Source organism: Helianthus annuus, chromosome 7 (genome assembly GCF_002127325.2).
Source record: "Helianthus annuus cultivar XRQ/B chromosome 7, HanXRQr2.0-SUNRISE, whole genome shotgun sequence".
Classification (NCBI taxonomy): domain Eukaryota; kingdom Viridiplantae; phylum Streptophyta; class Magnoliopsida; order Asterales; family Asteraceae; genus Helianthus; species Helianthus annuus.
In genome coordinates this window covers 142352530-142372732 of record NC_035439.2, presented here as the reverse complement: position 1 = coordinate 142372732, position 20203 = coordinate 142352530, and the positions used below count along the sequence as shown (strand labels likewise).

At 37.0% G+C, this 20203-nt stretch overlaps 1 long non-coding RNA gene across 1 annotated transcript; it reads right to left on the bottom strand.

Moving 5' to 3' along the window:
• Positions 1-18067: 18067 nt before the first annotated feature.
• On the bottom strand, positions 18068-18446 carry LOC110867416. Its single transcript, XR_002551584.2, has 2 exons — positions 18384-18446; positions 18068-18302 (listed from the first exon to the last, which is right to left on the bottom strand). It is a non-coding gene; the product is annotated as an uncharacterized LOC110867416 (long non-coding RNA).
• Positions 18447-20203: the final 1757 nt, after the last annotated feature.

Sequence of the window (20203 nt, the reverse complement as noted above, 5' to 3'; positions counted from 1 at the left end):
GAAAGTTTTGAAAAGTACCAAATTTTGGAGAACATCAAGGTAGATTTGCAAGGGGAAGTTTTTAAGGATAGTATAAAAAAAAATCATACTTTCGTAAAACCTGTTTATTGAGAGGGACGAAAAGGTTTGTTACTTTAAATAAAGCAATAGAGAGATACTAAGTATAGTTACACAAGAATCAAGAATAGGGAGGCTATTTTGTAGGTAACGAGGTAAGTTAGGACTCAAATGTTTAAACAAGCTGGATTGCGAACGAGTTTTGTATAAAATAATACGAGTATAGAATGAACGAATGACTCTTAAAGAGTACAAGTATGTGAATAGCATAAGTGTTGGATAGATGAACGTAGTGTGTTAAGGATGAAGTCTCGTCATGAATAATCGGATATAATGCGTTTGTGAGTTGCGTGAAGTTGTATTAGGTCCAAAAGGTCTGCAACACACTGAATTTCTCATGGCACGTTTTACGAAAGTTTGGTAACATGGTGAAAACACTTATATATAGGAAGTACCAGCGGCGTATCCACCATGTTTTAACCACATTACGTCCGTTTCGTTACTCGGGGTCATGTTACGTTCCGTGTCTTACCATACACAGTAGTACACTCTATGGTTCTCATACGCCTATCACTATAATCCCGTGTGCACCCGCGATTATACTGATTGTCGCATGATCCACATAGCTTGTACTAGTTATGTATGAATCAAGGTATACATGAATTTGAAAATAAGAATGTGTACATAGAAGAATGCCGTATGTAAGCATGTTTATGTTTAAGCATGTATGGGACCCACGTAAGCGAATCCCTCGGATTACGCTCGCGTATAGGTACGAATGTACGAATCATGAGTAAGGATGAAAGTATGAGCATAAGTTTAAGTATGAATACGCATGTATGTATGAGCATAAACATAAAACGTGTAAGTAGTATGTGTACAAGCAGAAGCGTAAAACGTATAAGTAGTATGTGTATGAGTACAAGCATAAAACGTATGAACATAGGTGTAGGTATGAAAAATAAATATTGCGTATATGGTGTACGTTGAGACATTGTAGAGAAAAAAAAAAGGTTAAGTATGTAGATACGAACGATATAAATGATGTTATCGCGAGATATCGACTAAAATGTGTATGATGATGTGCATGTATAGTTGTTTAAACAAAACGTTGAGTTTGTCGAATCAAAATTAGATTGAGCTTGGTTTGAAAGGTAGAATATAGTTTGTATATGCAAAGGAACATAAAGTACTCATTGGTCATGCTTAACGTATTTTGTAATGATTGAAATGCTACTTTTGTTTAAAAAAAAGGAGTTCACGTATGTTGAAAATTGTCGGTCCCCATGAAGTCTTCTAGCCCACGTGTTTTGAAATTTGGATGACGAGTTAAGCGTTGTAGAGAAGGTTTTTTTTTTTTTTTTAAATAACGGGTTTGTTTCATTTGCATCAAAACATGAAAATTTTGGACTTTGAAAGTTCTTGTGAAAACGTCGACCCTTAGAAAAGAAAAGAAATTTAGTAAAAGAACTTAGTGATTGTTTAAAAATAATTTTAACAAAGGATTTATTGATGTTGGAAAGAGTATTTGGTAAACGGTCATATAACATCTATGAGGTCTTATAAGTAATTGAGAAAGGTTAGTTTGATTTCGATTAAGAGTGGAAGTCTCTAGTATGATGATATAATGTGAACGTGTTTCAGTTAATAAATCAGATGTGAAGTTCATGGGCAAGAGATTCATTAGACCGATTAAATTAATAGGTAGCATTTCGTAAGGTTTGGAAATTCGTGTAGTAAAACGGTAAAGACATGATTAAGAATCTCGTGTATATGATTTGAGTGAAAATGGATGGTAGAATAAGAAGTACGTTTGATAAACAATGTATTTTGAAATCGGTATAAGTAGGTATTTTGAATAATGATAAATGATTTAGGTATAAAACATGATCGGGTTTGCATAATAAAATATTTTGAAAGAGAAGTTTTGGGTAACGGTCACCTAAGTAAGGGAATCACCCCTAACTCGTTGGTGAGGTCGTTTTAAGGGAAGAGGGGTGGAGTCAATCGTCAAGGTAAGGAAGTCACTCCAATCTCGATGATACCTCTCCACTAGTTGTTACAAGGAATATGAATTTAAATTATATGAAAATCATGCATATATAAATGTATCGAAAAGGATCGATATGTTGTGCGTGTGAAAAGAGAAATCAAAGGTAAACTCGAGGTTGAAAGATTGCATCGTATAAAATGAACAATAGAAACACATGTTTGACCAAAGTTTGGAGTGTTCCAAACGGAACTTTGACTAACCAAAGTGGTCGAAAAGTCTTTTGAATTTGAGGAGCATGCTTTGGCCTAATAGGTAAAATACTCTCGCCGACAAGTCGGTTAACGGTATTTACCCTTCCGGTTACTACATGTCCCAAATCAATCGAAATTTCGAGACTTGGCGGGATTTATGAAAAAATCAAGGAGTGGAACTAGTCGACAAGGTGCGGGTTTCACCCCTATCTTGACGATTTCGTATCCTAAGTGTGGTTGGTACTCGTCGGGTCAAAATTTAAATTTCGACATGTTGACGAGGGTCCACTAGAATTTGAAATTTGATATTTGCCATTTAGATGTGGATTTCACTCCTAGCTCAATGGCGATATCTCGTGTAAAAAGAAGAATAGATAGATTGAGAGTCGTTCACTAAATTGTGGGTTTCACGCCTATTTTGGTGAATTTGTCTCATTTGTACAATATGAGTGTTGTCGGATTTAGAATAATCGAGTAAAATGCATGAGGGAAGTGTATGTCGAAGGAGATACACAAACAAGTATAAACACATAAGAAAGCATATCAAGGATGATACTTAATTAATGAAATAAAACAAGTATTAACACATAGAGAAATATGTCAAGAATAACACATAAAGAATCGAACAACGAAACAAGTGTTAACACATAATAAAACAAGCATTAATGCGTAAGAATAACATGTCGAATATTACACATGAGTAACATACATGTTTAAAAGAGCATAAATAAGTAACAAATAAAGTATCATGTAGTAGTCCAAGCAAAGCATACGAATAATGTTCTAAAACTATAGACTAGGCTAAAGCATTCCTACTTTTCCTAATTCCCTATAGTTATGGCTCTGATACCAATCTGTCACACCCCAACCAATGGCGGAAACATCGGGATGAGACGAAGTGTGAAGATTGCTCGAGACATCATAACGCTATTTGTGACAATAATTTAATAATCCAAATTTCATTTCCAAAATAAATTGTCAAAACATTACAAGAAAAGCAAATAACAACATTGTTCAACATAACATAAACAAAATTGATACAACACTTTAAACCTAAACGTCTAAGTGAGTATCTAGGCATCTTTGCTATCCGTTTTCATTTCATCATCATCAACCTGTAACATGTTTAAAAATACAATTCAATGCAAAAGCAAAGGCGAGTATACAAGTTTGGTACGTACATAGCATAAGATAAAAAGTGTGAACAATTCCTCATGGCAAGCATATGATTCAAGATAACATTAAATATGGCATGTGTCTAACATATCAAACCAAGAAAACGCAATATGCTCAAGACATAACCTCAAGTTTACGGGCGGGTCGTTAATCCTATAGCGCTACATATGTCAAGGTTTGGCTCGTACGAAGTTAATGATAAGTTCAACACATAAGAATAACCCAAGTTTAAAGTATCAAGCCATCACGTATACAAGCATGTTATAGGAACGTTCATGTGTTTAACAAAGTGTTCATGTGTAAGTTTTCAATAGGTAAACATGTTACACCCCAAAAGTGGTAAAAGTAAAAAGGGGAAATACGAGTATACTCACAAAGTTTGCATACGTTTTCCGATTATCCAATTGTTGACGAGTAGAGATTTAGAGTCCGAATGTATAAGGGTTAAAGTTCAAGTATGTTTAGAGTCGAGATTCGGTGTTTAAAACAACATAAAAATAAGATATGAGAATAACATGGAAAATAATCATTTAGTACATATGATGCTTGTTCTTGACACTAGGAAACTCGAAGGAGTTTAGATGTTTTCATGGAACAAGGTTCCATTAGAATCGTGACAAGTTATCATAGTCTAGGATGATGTAATCTAGTACCCCGACATATGAACACTAGTTCATCATCAAAGATTCGATTATTCGAATAATATATTTAGGTTATATAATATATGTCCAATAGTTCAAGCATGAGGTAGAAGATTAAAATCTTCATTTTGGTACCTCTAAATGTCATAGAAGTCATGTAGGAGGTAGGAAGATCAAGTCTTCCATTTAGGCACCTCTATGTGTTCACCACTACACTTGATGTAAAAAAAACAACCAAGGAGGGTCATGAACATACAATAAAGAATAAGAAATATACACACTAACTAAGAGAAATCATCAAATCATGTGAGGATTGTATGTTTGGACAACCCAAGTTGTTCCATAATCACTCATGTATCAAAGACAAAGTTTGACATGACTTGTGGGTTAAAAACCCTAAACAAAACACCAAGTTTATGAGGTTTAATCCTCTGATTTTAAATGTCTCAACCTTGTTTTTAAGCTTAACCAACCATGGGATAAGTTGTAAGCATTAGGACATAGGTATGAGATGTGTTAGACACAAGTTGCATAGGTTTAAACAAGTTTTTGATGAACATAAAAACAAACAGAAAGTTTATGGACTATTTCGGGGCATTTCCAGGTCTGATTTCTCCAAGGAGAAGTCTAGGAATCGAACCCCATGATTATACAAGCAAGTAGGAAAAAGAATCGAGTGAATCGGATAAGAATTGAGTGAGTTATGCTCATTTTCGTGAAGGGGTGTCAATCTACTCGAACCCTTGCTTTCAGCTACGGTTTGGTGGATGTTTTGTGAGTTTTTAGGGTTGCAAAAGTGGTGGGGAGGCTGGTTATAAGTGGTATTTATAGGGGGAAGGATTAGGGTTTCAATGGGTTGGGCTTTGGAAGTGTTTAGAAGGGGTTACACCTTGAAACTAGCCCACAAAACCCAACTATATGGGGCTGAATTTGGCTGAATTTGGGCTGCCATATTTCTTTATTTTTTTATTTTTTTAAAACATTATAATGAGTAATTTTGTTAGTTAAGTTGTGTAATAATATGCAACAATGTTTCCCCTAACTTGTAACAAGGTGAAATATGAAATAAAACATGATTTAACTAGGTAAAAAGTGTAATGTACAAGTTTTATTTACGAAGCAAGTTCCGTATTTTACAACGATTACGATGAAAGAATGGTTATAAGAACACAAGATTTCCAAAGATAGAATTTCACGTAAGGTTTCTAAATGTAGGATGTTTGAAAACGCAGGGCGTTACAGTCTCCCCTCCTTTAGGAAATTTCGTCCCGAAATTTATTCAAGAGGAAGGCTTGAAAGAGTTTTTGGCATAAAGGTGATCATTAAGAATTGAAACTTGGGAAGTTTGAAAGTTTTGAAAAGTACCAAATTTTGGAGAACATCAAGGTAGATTTGCAAGGGGAAGTTTTTAAGGATAGTATAAAAAAAATCATACTTTCGTAAAACCTGTTTATTGAGAGGGACGAAAAGGTTTGTTACTTTAAATAAAGCAATAGAGAGATACTAAGTATAGTTACACAAGAATCAAGAATAGGGAGGCTATTTTGTAGGTAACGAGGTAAGTTAGGACTCAAATGTTTAAACAAGCTGGATTGCGAACGAGTTTTGTATAAAATAATACGAGTATAGAATGAACGAATGACTCTTAAAGAGTACAAGTATGTGAATAGCATAAGTGTTGGATAGATGAACGTAGTGTGTTAAGGATGAAGTCTCGTCATGAATAATCGGATATAATGCGTTTGTGAGTTGCGTGAAGTTGTATTAGGTCCAAAAGGTCTGCAACACACTGAATTTCTCATGGCACGTTTTACGAAAGTTTGGTAACATGGTGAAAACACTTATATATAGGAAGTACCAGCGGCGTATCCACCATGTTTTAACCACATTACGTCCGTTTCGTTACTCGGGGTCATGTTACGTTCCGTGTCTTACCATACACAGTAGTACACTCTATGGTTCTCATACGCCTATCACTATAATCCCGTGTGCACCCGCGATTATACTGATTGTCGCATGATCCACATAGCTTGTACTAGTTATGTATGAATCAAGGTATACATGAATTTGAAAATAAGAATGTGTACATAGAAGAATGCCGTATGTAAGCATGTTTATGTTTAAGCATGTATGGGACCCACGTAAGCGAATCCCTCGGATTACGCTCGCGTATAGGTACGAATGTACGAATCATGAGTAAGGATGAAAGTATGAGCATAAGTTTAAGTATGAATACGCATGTATGTATGAGCATAAACATAAAACGTGTAAGTAGTATGTGTACAAGCAGAAGCGTAAAACGTATAAGTAGTATGTGTATGAGTACAAGCATAAAACGTATGAACATAGGTGTAGGTATGAAAAATAAATATTGCGTATATGGTGTACGTTGAGACATTGTAGAGAAAAAAAAAAGGTTAAGTATGTAGATACGAACGATATAAATGATGTTATCGCGAGATATCGACTAAAATGTGTATGATGATGTGCATGTATAGTTGTTTAAACAAAACGTTGAGTTTGTCGAATCAAAATTAGATTGAGCTTGGTTTGAAAGGTAGAATATAGTTTGTATATGCAAAGGAACATAAAGTACTCATTGGTCATGCTTAACGTATTTTGTAATGATTGAAATGCTACTTTTGTTTAAAAAAAAGGAGTTCACGTATGTTGAAAATTGTCGGTCCCCATGAAGTCTTCTAGCCCACGTGTTTTGAAATTTGGATGACGAGTTAAGCGTTGTAGAGAAGGTTTTTTTTTTTTTTTTAAATAACGGGTTTGTTTCATTTGCATCAAAACATGAAAATTTTGGACTTTGAAAGTTCTTGTGAAAACGTCGACCCTTAGAAAAGAAAAGAAATTTAGTAAAAGAACTTAGTGATTGTTTAAAAATAATTTTAACAAAGGATTTATTGATGTTGGAAAGAGTATTTGGTAAACGGTCATATAACATCTATGAGGTCTTATAAGTAATTGAGAAAGGTTAGTTTGATTTCGATTAAGAGTGGAAGTCTCTAGTATGATGATATAATGTGAACGTGTTTCAGTTAATAAATCAGATGTGAAGTTCATGGGCAAGAGATTCATTAGACCGATTAAATTAATAGGTAGCATTTCGTAAGGTTTGGAAATTCGTGTAGTAAAACGGTAAAGACATGATTAAGAATCTCGTGTATATGATTTGAGTGAAAATGGATGGTAGAATAAGAAGTACGTTTGATAAACAATGTATTTTGAAATCGGTATAAGTAGGTATTTTGAATAATGATAAATGATTTAGGTATAAAACATGATCGGGTTTGCATCTTTAGGAGCACGTAGTCGCCAACTGCAAATTCGCGGGGCCTGCGTCGTTTATCGGCGTACATCTTTTGTCTGTCCCGGGCCTTTACCAAGTTTTCCCTTATCTGGTGGATCTTGTCAGTCGTTTCTTGCAGAATCTCGGGCCCAGTCAATTGTGAATGACCGACCTCGTGCCATACAATAGGCGAGCGACATCTCCTACCATACAAGGCTTCGAAAGGTGCCATTTCGATGCTGGAGTGATAGCTATTATTGTACGAAAATTCGACCAACGGTAGGTGTTTGCTCCAACTACCACCAAAATCGATAACACACGCACGGAGCATGTCTTCAATAGTACGAATCGTTCTTTCAGTCTGCCCGTCGGTTTGCGGGTGGAATGCGGTACTCAAATTCAGCGTCGTACCAAGAGCTGCTTGAAAAGTTTCCCACAATCTCGATGTAAACCGAGCATCGCGATCAGAAATGATGTCTCGAGGCGTACCATGATTCTTAATGATCTCGTCGGTGTAGATTTGGGCTAGTTTGGCCACCTTATAGTCTTCTCGTATTGGCAGAAAGTGGGCTGATTTGGTTAGACGGTCGACTATAACCCAAATACTGTCGTGACCTGATGGTGTGGTCGGAAGCTTAGTTATGAAGTCCATAGCTATGCTTTCCCACTTCCATACGGGTATCGGCGGTTGTTCGAGTAAGCCTGAAGGTCTTTGGTGTTCAGCCTTGACTCTTGCACAAGTTAAACAACTACCAACATATAGAGCAATATCCCTTTTCATCCCAGGCCACCAGTACTTGTAGCGAAGGTCCTGGTACATCTTGTCCGCACCGGGATGAATGGAATATCGGGATTTGTGGGCTTCGTTCATGATAATCTTTCGCAAATCTGTCCTCTTCGGAACCCAGATTCGGTCCAGATAATAGAATATCCCGTTGGCTTTGCTCACGAGTTGAGTTCCATCGTGATAGATTCGTTCTTTCTTCAACGTACGCTCGTTAAAGCAAGCGTGTTGTGCTTCGCGGATGAGAGCTTCGAGGTTATACTGAGCCTGGATGTTTCGAACACCTATCACGTAATTCTTTCTGCTGAGGGCGTCTGCAACTACATTCGCCTTGCCTGGGTGATAACGGATCTCACAGTCGTAATCGTTGAGAAGTTCTACCCATCGGCGTTGACGCATATTGAGTTCTCTCTGGTTAAAGATATGTTGTAAGCTCTTGTGATCGGTGAAGATCGTACACTTTGTACCATACAGGTAGTGTCGCCAAATCTTTAAGGCAAAGACAACTGCGCCTAGCTCGAGGTCATGGGTTGTATAGTTCTTCTCGTGGATTTTGAGCTGTCGAGATGCGTAAGCTATAACCTTGTCTCGTTGCATGAGCACACAGCCAAGTCCAAGGTTTGAAGCATCACAATAGACAACGAAGTCATCGCTTCCGTCCGGCAGTGTAAGAACTGGTGCATGACACAGCATGTGTTTGAGGGTTTGGAAAGCAGTCTCCTGCGCGGTTCCCCACACAAAAGGCTTGTCTTTATGAGTAAGGGAGGTAAGCGGCACAACAATCTTTGAGAATCCTTCAATGAATCGCCGATAGTAACCAGCTAATCCGAGAAAAGAGCGAACTTCTGACGGATTCTTTGGCGTAACCCATCCCTTGACTGCCTCAATCTTTGCAGGATCAACGTGTATACCCCGACTATTCACAATGTGACCCAGAAATTGAACCTCCTCCAACCAGAACTCACACTTGGAGAATTTGGCGTAGAGTTGGTTTCCCTGAAGCAACTCGAGAACCAACCGCAAATGCTGCGCATGTTCGGCCCTCGATCTGGAATAAATCAGGACATCGTCGATAAATACAATGACGAAACGGTCTAAGAACGGTTTACACACGCGATTCATCAGATCCATGAAGACCGCGGGTGCGTTGGTCAAACCAAAAGGCATGACAACAAATTCGTAGTGGCCGTATCGGGTTCGAAAAGCGGTTTTGGGTATGTCTTCCTCTTGAATCCGCAACTGATGGTAGCCTGAACGTAAATCAATCTTGGAGAAACACTGAGCACCTTGTAGTTGGTCAAACAGATCATCGATTCTTGGTAAGGGGTATCGGTTCTTGATGGTCAGCTTGTTCAATTCCCGGTAATCGATGCACATTCGGAACGACCCGTCCTTCTTTTTGACGAAAAGGACTGGTGCGCCCCATGGAGAAGTGCTCGGGCGAATGAAGCCTTTTTCAAGTAACTCTTGGAGTTGGTTTGAGAGTTCTCGCATCTCAGATGGAGCGAGTCGATACGGAGCTTTGGCCACTGGGTTGGCTCCTGGAATAAGGTCGATTCGAAAGTCGATGTCACGACTTGGAGGTAATCCAGGAAGGTCATCAGGGAACACCTGAGGAAATTCTCGGACAACAGGAACATCCTTGACTTCAACTTTCCTTTTCTTGTCCGTCTCTGCTACAACAATGTTGGCCAAGAAGGCTCGATATTCCTTGCGGAGATATTTGCGAGCTTGAAGACAGGACATGAGCTTGAGATCTTTTGCGGTAGTTTCACCATAAACACATAAAATATCACCACTAGCTAGCACAAAACGAATCATCTTATCGGAACACACAACTTCAGCACGGTTTTCACGAAGAAAGTCCATGCCTACTATGACATCGAAACTTCCGAGCTGCATTGGAATGAGATTAATTGGGAATATATGATTGTTGAGCTCGAGAGTACAATCACGGAGCACAGAATTGACAGCAATGGTTCTTCCGGTAGCGATTTCTACTTCGAAGGGTGTCGAAAGATAAGAGCGCTTACGTCTAAGAAGCTTCTCAAATTCAATTGACACAAAGCAGTTATCGGCTCCAGTATCAAACAAACATGATGCATATATACCATTCACAAGGAACGTACCATTGACCACGTTGTTGTCAGCTTGAGCCTGGCGTGCGTTGATGTTGAAAGTTCTGGCGTGAGCGGCTTGTTGTTGAGGCTGTTGTTGTTGTTGCTGGGGTTGTTGAGCTTCTTGTTTCACCACTCTGTTCGGGCACCGGTTTGCGAAGTGGTTAGGGTCACCACATGCAAAGCAGGTCCGAACATTGTTTGTCGGGGCCTGTGCAGCTTGAGGAACTTGAGGAGCAGGTAGCAGGGCTTGGTTAACAGCGGCTTGAGCTTGCGTTTGCCGAGGACCATAGCGGCAATTCGCAGTGAAATGCCCGTAAACATTGCAGTGGACACAGAAACGGCAGGCCACACCCACCGGATGATGATAAGAACATGTAGCACAGAGTGGGTGGGGGCCGGTGTACGCACGCTTCGCTGGCGGCGCATTGATCACTGGCGCTGAACGCTGTGGCTATTGCTGCTGGGCTGGTACAGACTGTAGTGGAGCAGCAGTGGTTGCGGCAGCGCAACTTTTGTTCTTCTTTCTTCTTCTCGAAGACTTGGAGGCTTGAGTGGTGGTGTTGTCGGTTGATGCGGCGGTGACTTGATGCAGGGGCTTGACTTGCTTATCCCAGAAACCAGCCTTCACCCGCTTGTCATTAATCTCAGCGGCGAGCAGGTAGGTCTCCTCAATCGTTGCGGGCTTTGAAGCTAGGACAAAATCCGCTACACAGTCAGGAAGAGCGCGGATGTATTTTTTGATGGTCATGTCGGGAGTCTTGACCTGGTCTGGACAGATGATGCTTAACTGCTTGAAGCGAGCAGTGAGACCGGCGTTGTCACCCTTGTCTTGTTTAATACCCCAGAATTCATCCTCCAGCTTATGACGCTCATGGGAGGGACAGTATTCTTCGATCATGATTTCCTTCAGCTTCTTCCATGACAGAGCATAGGCTGCGTCGTTTCCGCGCTTGTTTCTTTCAGCAGTCCACCAGTCCAAAGCACGGGACTGGAAGACGCCAGTAGCATTGAGAGTCCGGAGATTATCTGGGCATCCACTTTGACGAAAGGTGACTTCTATCGAGTCAAACCAGTGAAACATAGCCGTTGGACCATCCTCGCCGGTGAACTCTTTTGGCCCACATGCCTTAAATTGCTTGAAGCTAAAAGCAGTCTTGCTGGATTCTTTCGGAGCATCAGCTTGTGACATCTCAGATGATTTGCTGGCGTTCTCATAAACCTCACTCACGGCCTTCGCCACGGTCTTAGAGATGATAGCAGCCAGACGTCGATCTCTTTTCTCCTGGCGGGTAAGACGCGAGCGTGATCTAGGTTGTCCAGATGACGACATGGTCTGCAATAGACATCGTCACAGGCTCAACACAACGAATTCGAGTCTCACACGTTCTTAGATCTCTAAAGCTTAGAATCACGTCGCATCTCTCGTCACGTAACACATATAATCACATAAGCACATAATCATAGAGGCACATAAGCACAGAAGCAATTAGAGCACATAAGCAATTAAGCAAGTAGAGCACTTAATTTCCTAAACACGTACGCACTTTTATCACAGAGGCTGTCAGAAAACAGAAACCTATAACCACAAGTCGAGTGTCGTTCGTTTTGCATATCGGATAGCATCACATTGTATCGTCTAACTTAGTCGTATAGCGTAGCATAGCACACTGGTGTCGTTTAGATCACATCAACAGGGATTTGAATCGAGATAGGATAGTAACAAAGGTCACGCAGATTGATAACAAATGGAGTAACCAACAAATCTTAAAACACGTAAACAGGTAAATCATATAAATTCAACAAAACAACACTCAAAATCGGAAAATGGATTGTCTGCGGCTACTAGACTTTGACTAACCATGGCAATTTAACTATTCACAGTTGACTTGTCGTCACTTTCGACTCTAGGGGACATGTTTCTGCCTCGATTCTTGGGCATTATGCATGCGCATTCTAGGCCATACTCGTGAGTTCAGGTCGTTGGAGTCCGTCAATTGCCTTGGCGAGATAAAATAAAGTTGGAATAACTGCCAAGGTTAGGGTTTCACCCCTAGCTCAGCAATTCCTTCCTTGTTTTAAGAAAATCTTAGAGGAAAGTTTTCATCAAATTACGGGTTTCAGCCCTAATTTGGTATAATTCTCCCCCGTTTGTTGATAGAAATTAGCACAAAATATCTGACAAAAATTTGTAATTTAGGCAGGAATTTGCGGGTTTCACTCCTAATCCCGTCCAAATTACAAAATTTGGCTCGGAGTTCGGATGTAATGATAGAATAGAAGGAATCAACATAAAATAAGCACATAAACTTGGTCTCTTGGTTCCTAACTATAGTCTAGGTCTCTAAGACAACGATCCGGACTAGATCGTGTCTAACCTAATTCCCTATAGTTATGGCTCTGATACCAATCTGTCACACCCCAACCGATGGCGGAATCATCGGGGCGCGGCACTGAGCGAAACAGATTGTTCAGAAGTTTCCACAACAACTATCATACAATTCAGTTATATAACACGTCCCATACCGTGTCCCAAACAATAACAAGTTATCATAGAAATCAGCTAAACAATATGGGAACTGTTCCGACAACTCAAGTTTAATTATTACAGACCGAATTTAAATATTGTTTTAAGACTTCTAGACGACTAACTGCAAATCTTACTGACTACAGGTGCCAGTACAAGATCTACAGATAATTATGACCCTGGAGCAGGTATGTGGACACTGTCCTAAGGTCACAGGCTCCTAGAAGCTTATTATTGCCTCGCTTCCCTAGCACGCTAGTAGCTTAAACACCTGTCACATACGTTAAAATAAAAGTCAATACATATAATGTAAAGGTGAGTACACAAGTTTGATATAGCATATAAAGTTCGAATAGTTTACGCATAACCAAGCACGTACACAAGGGCAAACGATGCATGTAAATTATCAACATGGGACCATCGATACCAATGACTTCGAGTTGACTGTCCGAGACAGTTCGCGATACATGATTACCACCGTAATCCATGCAAGTAATTGTCCTTAGCAACCCCCGTGTGAACGGGTGCTGAGTCCAAACTATAGTACTACGTTGCTAAAGCAGGTAGATAGCACTCCACGTGTAAACATAATAAACAGCAATCATTTAGACAAGTAATACATGCAAGTAGGTTAGCGTTCAAATAGTTTGTGTTGTTTGTGAATTTGATAGATTACGTATGTAACACCCAAAAGTGCTGAAAGCAAAAAGGGATCGAGTATACTCACAGTGGTTGATGTGGATTGAAGGGAGCACTGAGAATAGGTTAGCCTGAATAGTTCGATAACACAACGATGAGTAACGCGGAAAAGTAAACAATGTACTTGAATCGAGTAGGCCATTCGATCGGACAGCAGTTCGATCGAGTGGGCTGTTCGATTGGTTTGAAAGTCCGTTCGAACATCCATTCGATCGGCCGGCTGGTTCGATCGGCTGGTTCCTTCAAGTGGATTGTTTCTTCCTTTGATGTGAAGAATGTATTTGTGTATGATGGTTTGTACTACCTTTCAAGTTGGCCGATCGAACAGCTGTTCGATCGGTTAGCCCAACCGATCGGCTAGCACTTCATTGTTTTCAAATATGTCACTCGATCGGCGGGCATGCTCGATCGGGTGACATTCCAATGTTTCGAAAAGTCTAAGTGTTTTGAAGTATAGTATCTCATGATTCGAGCAGTAATGATTACAATCGAGTGGCGTAGTCGATCGAACAGTACCTCGTCAATACTACACTTCATGAGTTTGTGGGACTAAGTGCTAGTCGATCGGTTAGTCTAGTCGATCGGCTGGCATAGTCGTTCGGTTGGGCTGTTCGATCGAACAGCCTAGCCGTTCGGCCAGCTTCTCGATTCGGTTAACCTATCACTTAACACTTGGTTATTCCCGTTACTTGGTGATGTTTTAGAGATAGTTTGACTACGAGTTGAACCACAAAGCTGAAGTCCCTACTTAGGCAACTGACTCGAGCAGGAATCACCCAAACTCGGTCAGAGACGGTTTGGAACCCAAGTTTAACGTTTAACCCGGAATCGGTATATCTCTCGGTAGAACCCGAATCTTGCACCATGTGTTTGTTTAGAATGGTTTATAAATCGGTTCAAGCTTCGTTTTCACCGGTTTGAGTGTAAAAGAGTTGAAAGATAGATGAAAACCCATCTTCCAATCCTTTTCCACCGTGAAATGTTAAGATCTTTGGAAGATTTTAGGTTATTTATATGGAAATCGGTTAGATCTAAGTTATTCATGGTGGAATGATGCCAAAACTTAATGTTCTTGAAGAACACATGATGACATCACCCAAGAACACCTAGATCTTGGTGATTTCATGGATGAAATTCAGATTTTGAAAGATAGAAAGATGTAGAATCGATTAATGAACAAAAACGTACAAGGATTAGAGCGAAATACTTACCGGTTTGAGGGAAATCTGAGATTTAGTGAGAAGAAGAGGCTGGTCGGTCAGAGCTTTTCCAAAAGTGGAAAGTTTGACAAGGACAGCCCTATTTATAGGCTTCCAAAAGAGGAAAGGGTCAGCTGATCGAACAGCATCCCTGATCGAGCAGCTGCCCGATCGAACAGCCTGTTCGATCGGCTAGCCTGTTCGATCAGGTTGCCCTGTTCGATCGGCTAGCCTGTTCGATCAGGTTGCCCTGTTCGATTGGCTTGCCTGGTTTTGAGTGTTTCGCGACGATTTTTGATATTTCGAGTTCGATGAACGATGATTTGAGAATGGTAGAATTCCTAATCAAATTACTTTTAGTCTCAACTACTATATCTAACATACAAGCATCCTTACAACCATTTCGGGTTCGATTTCCATTGAGTTTTGATTCACCTTTGAGTCTTGATTGATTTGATTGATTCACCACACACTTTAACATAAAAGTAAACATGCACAAGTAACACATAAGGCACACACACACGTATAAAAAGTACTAAAATCCCCACACTTGAGTTTGATGATTGATTTGATTAGCTTGATTATTGATTGACTAGCTTTATTGCATTGTTACTTCCTATCATTCACAGTCGGTCGTTGATTCACAGTTCGATTATCGTCCGATTAGTTTGATTATACAACACTTACTCCAAATAATACGAAAATCAAAATGAAACTAAAATGAAATTAATCTTTATTAATCTTTAATTCCAATAACAGTCAACACTTGACTTTGACTTTGACTTTTGGAAAACACGGGGTGTTACATACCGGTTCGCTACCGGGTTTACCTTCATATACCGATACCGTAACCGGTATTTTTGGTACCAATACCGATTCGGTATCAGTTGGCACCGAACTCATCTCTACCCCTGAAACTAAAAGAAAGTTGTACGATACCGTTGATATTCGTACAGTACCCGTGATCAGGGATGAGCAAATGGTACTGGGTAGCAGTACCAAATTTCTCAAAAGATTATCAAACTCAATCCGGTACCGAATTTTGGCGTTTTATGTACCAGGCTGGTGTTGGTTTGTACCTTCATGTACCGATAACGAACCGGTATTTTCGATATACGTACCGGTTAACACCAAGCTTATCAGACTTAAAAAGTAAAGGAGATAATAATTATTATAATATTAAGATAATAAAACTATAAAAAAAACTGTATATAATATTTTATTATATTTATAGTTTACTGTTCATTTGATTCACTTTAGGAGAATTCCAAACATAAAACATATGTTAATTATATGTACAGAAATCAAGAAAAAAAATTGAAAAAGGTATTTATCATATTAATATACTTCAAAATTTATGTTACTAGGGGGAACACCCGTGCGATGCACGACATGCATAATAGTTATTGTTTTTTCCTGGAACGACGACTGATATAGATAGTGTGTGACACGGTACGAAAGTGCGAATATAGTATAGATTTTTAAAACAAAAACCGGTTTTTTTTAAAGTTAGCCGTTTGACCATGGTTATTTTGACCAAAGTCCACTCCTCGTTCGGCGCTTTGTGGTAGCACTACCAGTCAAAAAAAGGCCCAAAACGCCCGAGGGTACAGTGTTCCCCTGCGTTTTTAAGACGCTTTGAGAGAGGTTTGCGCCCCACCACATGTGGTCTCACAAAACTTCAATTCTATGGACGTGTGGTTTATTAACCCTCTTCAAAAGACGTCACAGTTTTCAAATTTTTTTATTTTTATTTTTTCTTTTTCATTGTTTTAGATGGTGTAAAATAGATGTTAAATATATATATTATACTACATACACATATACATATAAATTCACTTTTGACATCTAAAAGTCAAATTGCAGGTTTTGTTCCCTTTTATAGATAAGAAAGCAGTTTATTATTTATTACTAAAATGTTGTATTAACTTTATTCTGCAACATATTCTTTATAAACTATGCTTACCTTGATATAACCTAATAGCTATATTTCCTTATTAGAAGTCTCTTATAATTGAAAATTAGTACATATTATTTACCTTGCTGGTGAACACATTTACTCTATGTTTAGGGAACAATTTGATTAGGTTGCTGATATTGAATTGAATATCACACCAAATTACAATAGCAGTTTATATTGCTACTATTCACCCAAATCAAGCACCTTAAATAAGTCAGTGTTTCTCTATATTCAAAAAACGAACTATAACTGACGATTATTAAATTGCAACAGTCAATTCAATCCAAATACTGCAATAGAAACATAAAATCTACCACAATTCGTTGGTTAATCACGTATAGTTCTTAATCGATTAGAATCAGAAAAAAGGAAATTGACTCACCGTAACTTAATATCAGGAAGAAGGCGAACAAAGGGGCGGAGTTTTTCGAAATCAATGACCCCTGTCTTTCATTGTTATTCCTTGAATGAGGTAAGCAAGACCCCATACTACACACTACATACACATACATAAAAATTGGGTTCTATATTATTTGTATAAACACCGATTGGATACCCTCACATTGCATTTGATGAAACCCTAATCAATATAAACACACACACTAACACTCACGAATCGAATCGAATTTATAAAAGGAAAAATTCGGGCTGTTTTTACCTCTTGCTGCTCCAAATCTTCATTACCATACATTATCTTCATCTTAGAGATATAGATATTGCACTTAAAGGTCTCAACCATCAAAATACGATCCAAGGGCTAAAAAGTGGTTCCTAATTATGCAATGGTTATCATTTGAACCTTATTCCATGAGACTTGAGGTAAGATGCAAAGAGCATTCTTTTGAGTTTTAAACCATCTGTAATCAAGTTCATTATTTAATCATTATTGTTGCAATTATTAGGTATTATAGATAATAATACCCCATGAAATTACCTTTTAGTAATTTTCGTTTCTAATTGGTTAGCATCTTTTAAGTTTTAAAACCATTTATAGTTATAATTAAATTCATAATAATGTTGATTAAGTTTTTTTATATTTAATTATTATTATTATTATTATTGTTATTTTTATTTTTATTTTTATTTTTATTTCATATGATGTTCATCAACTATCTGATAAAATTGCAAAAAAGGTTGTAACCTTATTTGTATGATGTTTAGCAATTACTAAACCAAATAATAATGACTTAGTTATAAAATTCAATCAAGTAATCGGTTACGGAGAACTTGAAATGGAAAAGCAATGTAAATATGAGGAAGGTGATGATGTTCAACTAAGTTAAATGATTTAATTCTTTATCAAGTATTTAACAATACTTAATTTATAAAGTTATCAATTTAATTGTATTTATCAATTTATACTCATGTAGAAAGACTAATTCCCTTTACTAACTTCATTGAGTTGTTGTACTATAAGCATAATATGTTGCAATTATTTAAATTTGGTTGGAACCCTTGTGAAATGCTTTATACGATAGTATAGATAAACGCAATCAATTTAAATCTTTTGCGCGGGTTGAAAACATCCGAGCCCTTAAAGTTTGCTGCCCAATCCTGTCAAACAATACCTCCTCAAATATTTCCTCTGCATCTATATTGCCTATATATAGTATCAATTAAATCACACAAAAGCATCATATGTTTAAAAAAATAGTAAAGTAGAAATTAAAAAAGGAAATACCAATAGGCCAAATAAATGTCTATCTCCAAATGAATAACTTTTCTCGTACCCACCCTTTTACACCTCCATATACATGAAGCTGCAAAAAGGAAAAAGACTATAAATTTATGAACAATTAAACAATACATTGGTAAATGGTTCCAGATACTATAGTCATGCAAGGGTACCTTGATGAAGTATGAAGTGTCTGTCTTTTTGTATCCAATAACCTGTGTGTATACTTTATATGTAATATAAAATCATAATTTGAAAAAAAAAACCACTAAATCACCAAAAACATAATAAAACATCAATATAAACTCATAGATTATGTAAAAGAAAACTGTTATCCCATTTGAATATTTTAAGAAACAAACCAAAGTTTTTTCGAATAAATGTTGAAATGAGTATAAAAGAACACACCTTTCCACCAAGATAAATAAATTTCATATCAACTTATCTCTTTCTTATCTCTTTCTTTTCGACTCTAACTCGCACAATAGTAGACAAAGGAGTTGATGTTGAGTGAAATGGTGAATTTATAGCAATGATAGGAGATTCCTTAATCGGTCAAATTTATTACATATTGATTGAAATTGGACCTTTGGAGTGCTTTTGCGGTTCATCCCAATAGGTTTCGTTTATTAATTGCATTTAAGAACCGAACTTATTATTGTATTATTATAATTAATTGTGATTATATTCTCATTTAATTATTTTTTTATTTTTTAATATTAATGTAGAAAGACCATTTCACCCCTTACTAACATCATTAAGTTGTTGTACCATAAGTATAAAAGATTGTAATTACTTAAATTTGGTTGGTATCCTTATGAAATGCTTTATAATATAGTATAGATAGATAGATATAGATATAGATAATTATTTTTTTTTATTTTTTAATATTAATGTAGAAAGACCATTTCACCCCTTACTAACATCATTAAGTTGTTGTACCATAAGTATAAAAGATTGTAATTACTTAAATTTGGTTGGTATCCTTATGAAATGCTTTATAATATAGTATAGATTAGGTTCTAGCATTAATGTACTGTACTATATGTTAATATGGTGTTTCATGCATTGCTTTGTTGCAAATTGTGTTGTTTTATTTGTAAATTATTATTATTATTTATAATAATCTAATTAATTTAGCCAAAATCTTGTTAATAATATATTAGAATATATATATATATAGTTATTTTAATACTTTTATTATTTTAATATTATAATAATAATTCCTTTTTTTTACTGTTTAACTTTAATTTAATGATTTTTTAGTATCACGGCGTGGGATAAGCTTGGTGTCAACCGGCACTGGTATCGAAAATACCGGTACGGTCTTGTTTGTTATCGGTACAAATAGTAATTTTAATATTTTAATAATATATATAGTTTTTTATATATTTTTATTATTTTAATATTATAATAATAATTCTTTTCTTTACTTTTTAACTTTAATTTAATGATATTTTTATGATACTTATGATCTTTCGGTTTAAATTTTATCTTAATCTATTAAATTCTGATACTAATATCATGGATAAGTTCTTAATATTTGATATCATTTGGATCCCTTTACCTATTTTTTTATTATATGTTTTCTTTGAAAATATATTGTTGTGTTTTTATTACGAATTATATTTAAGCTACTTTTAATATATTAGTTACTTCGAAATTTAAATTTATGGTTACCTTGTCAAAGATCATTTTATAGAATAATCATAAGTTTGGAATAATTATCTTTAAACCAATTATTAAAACAAATTAAGATCAAAGTTAACTTTAAACTAATCTACCTTTATCTATAATATATTATTTAGTATAATGTGTTATTGATG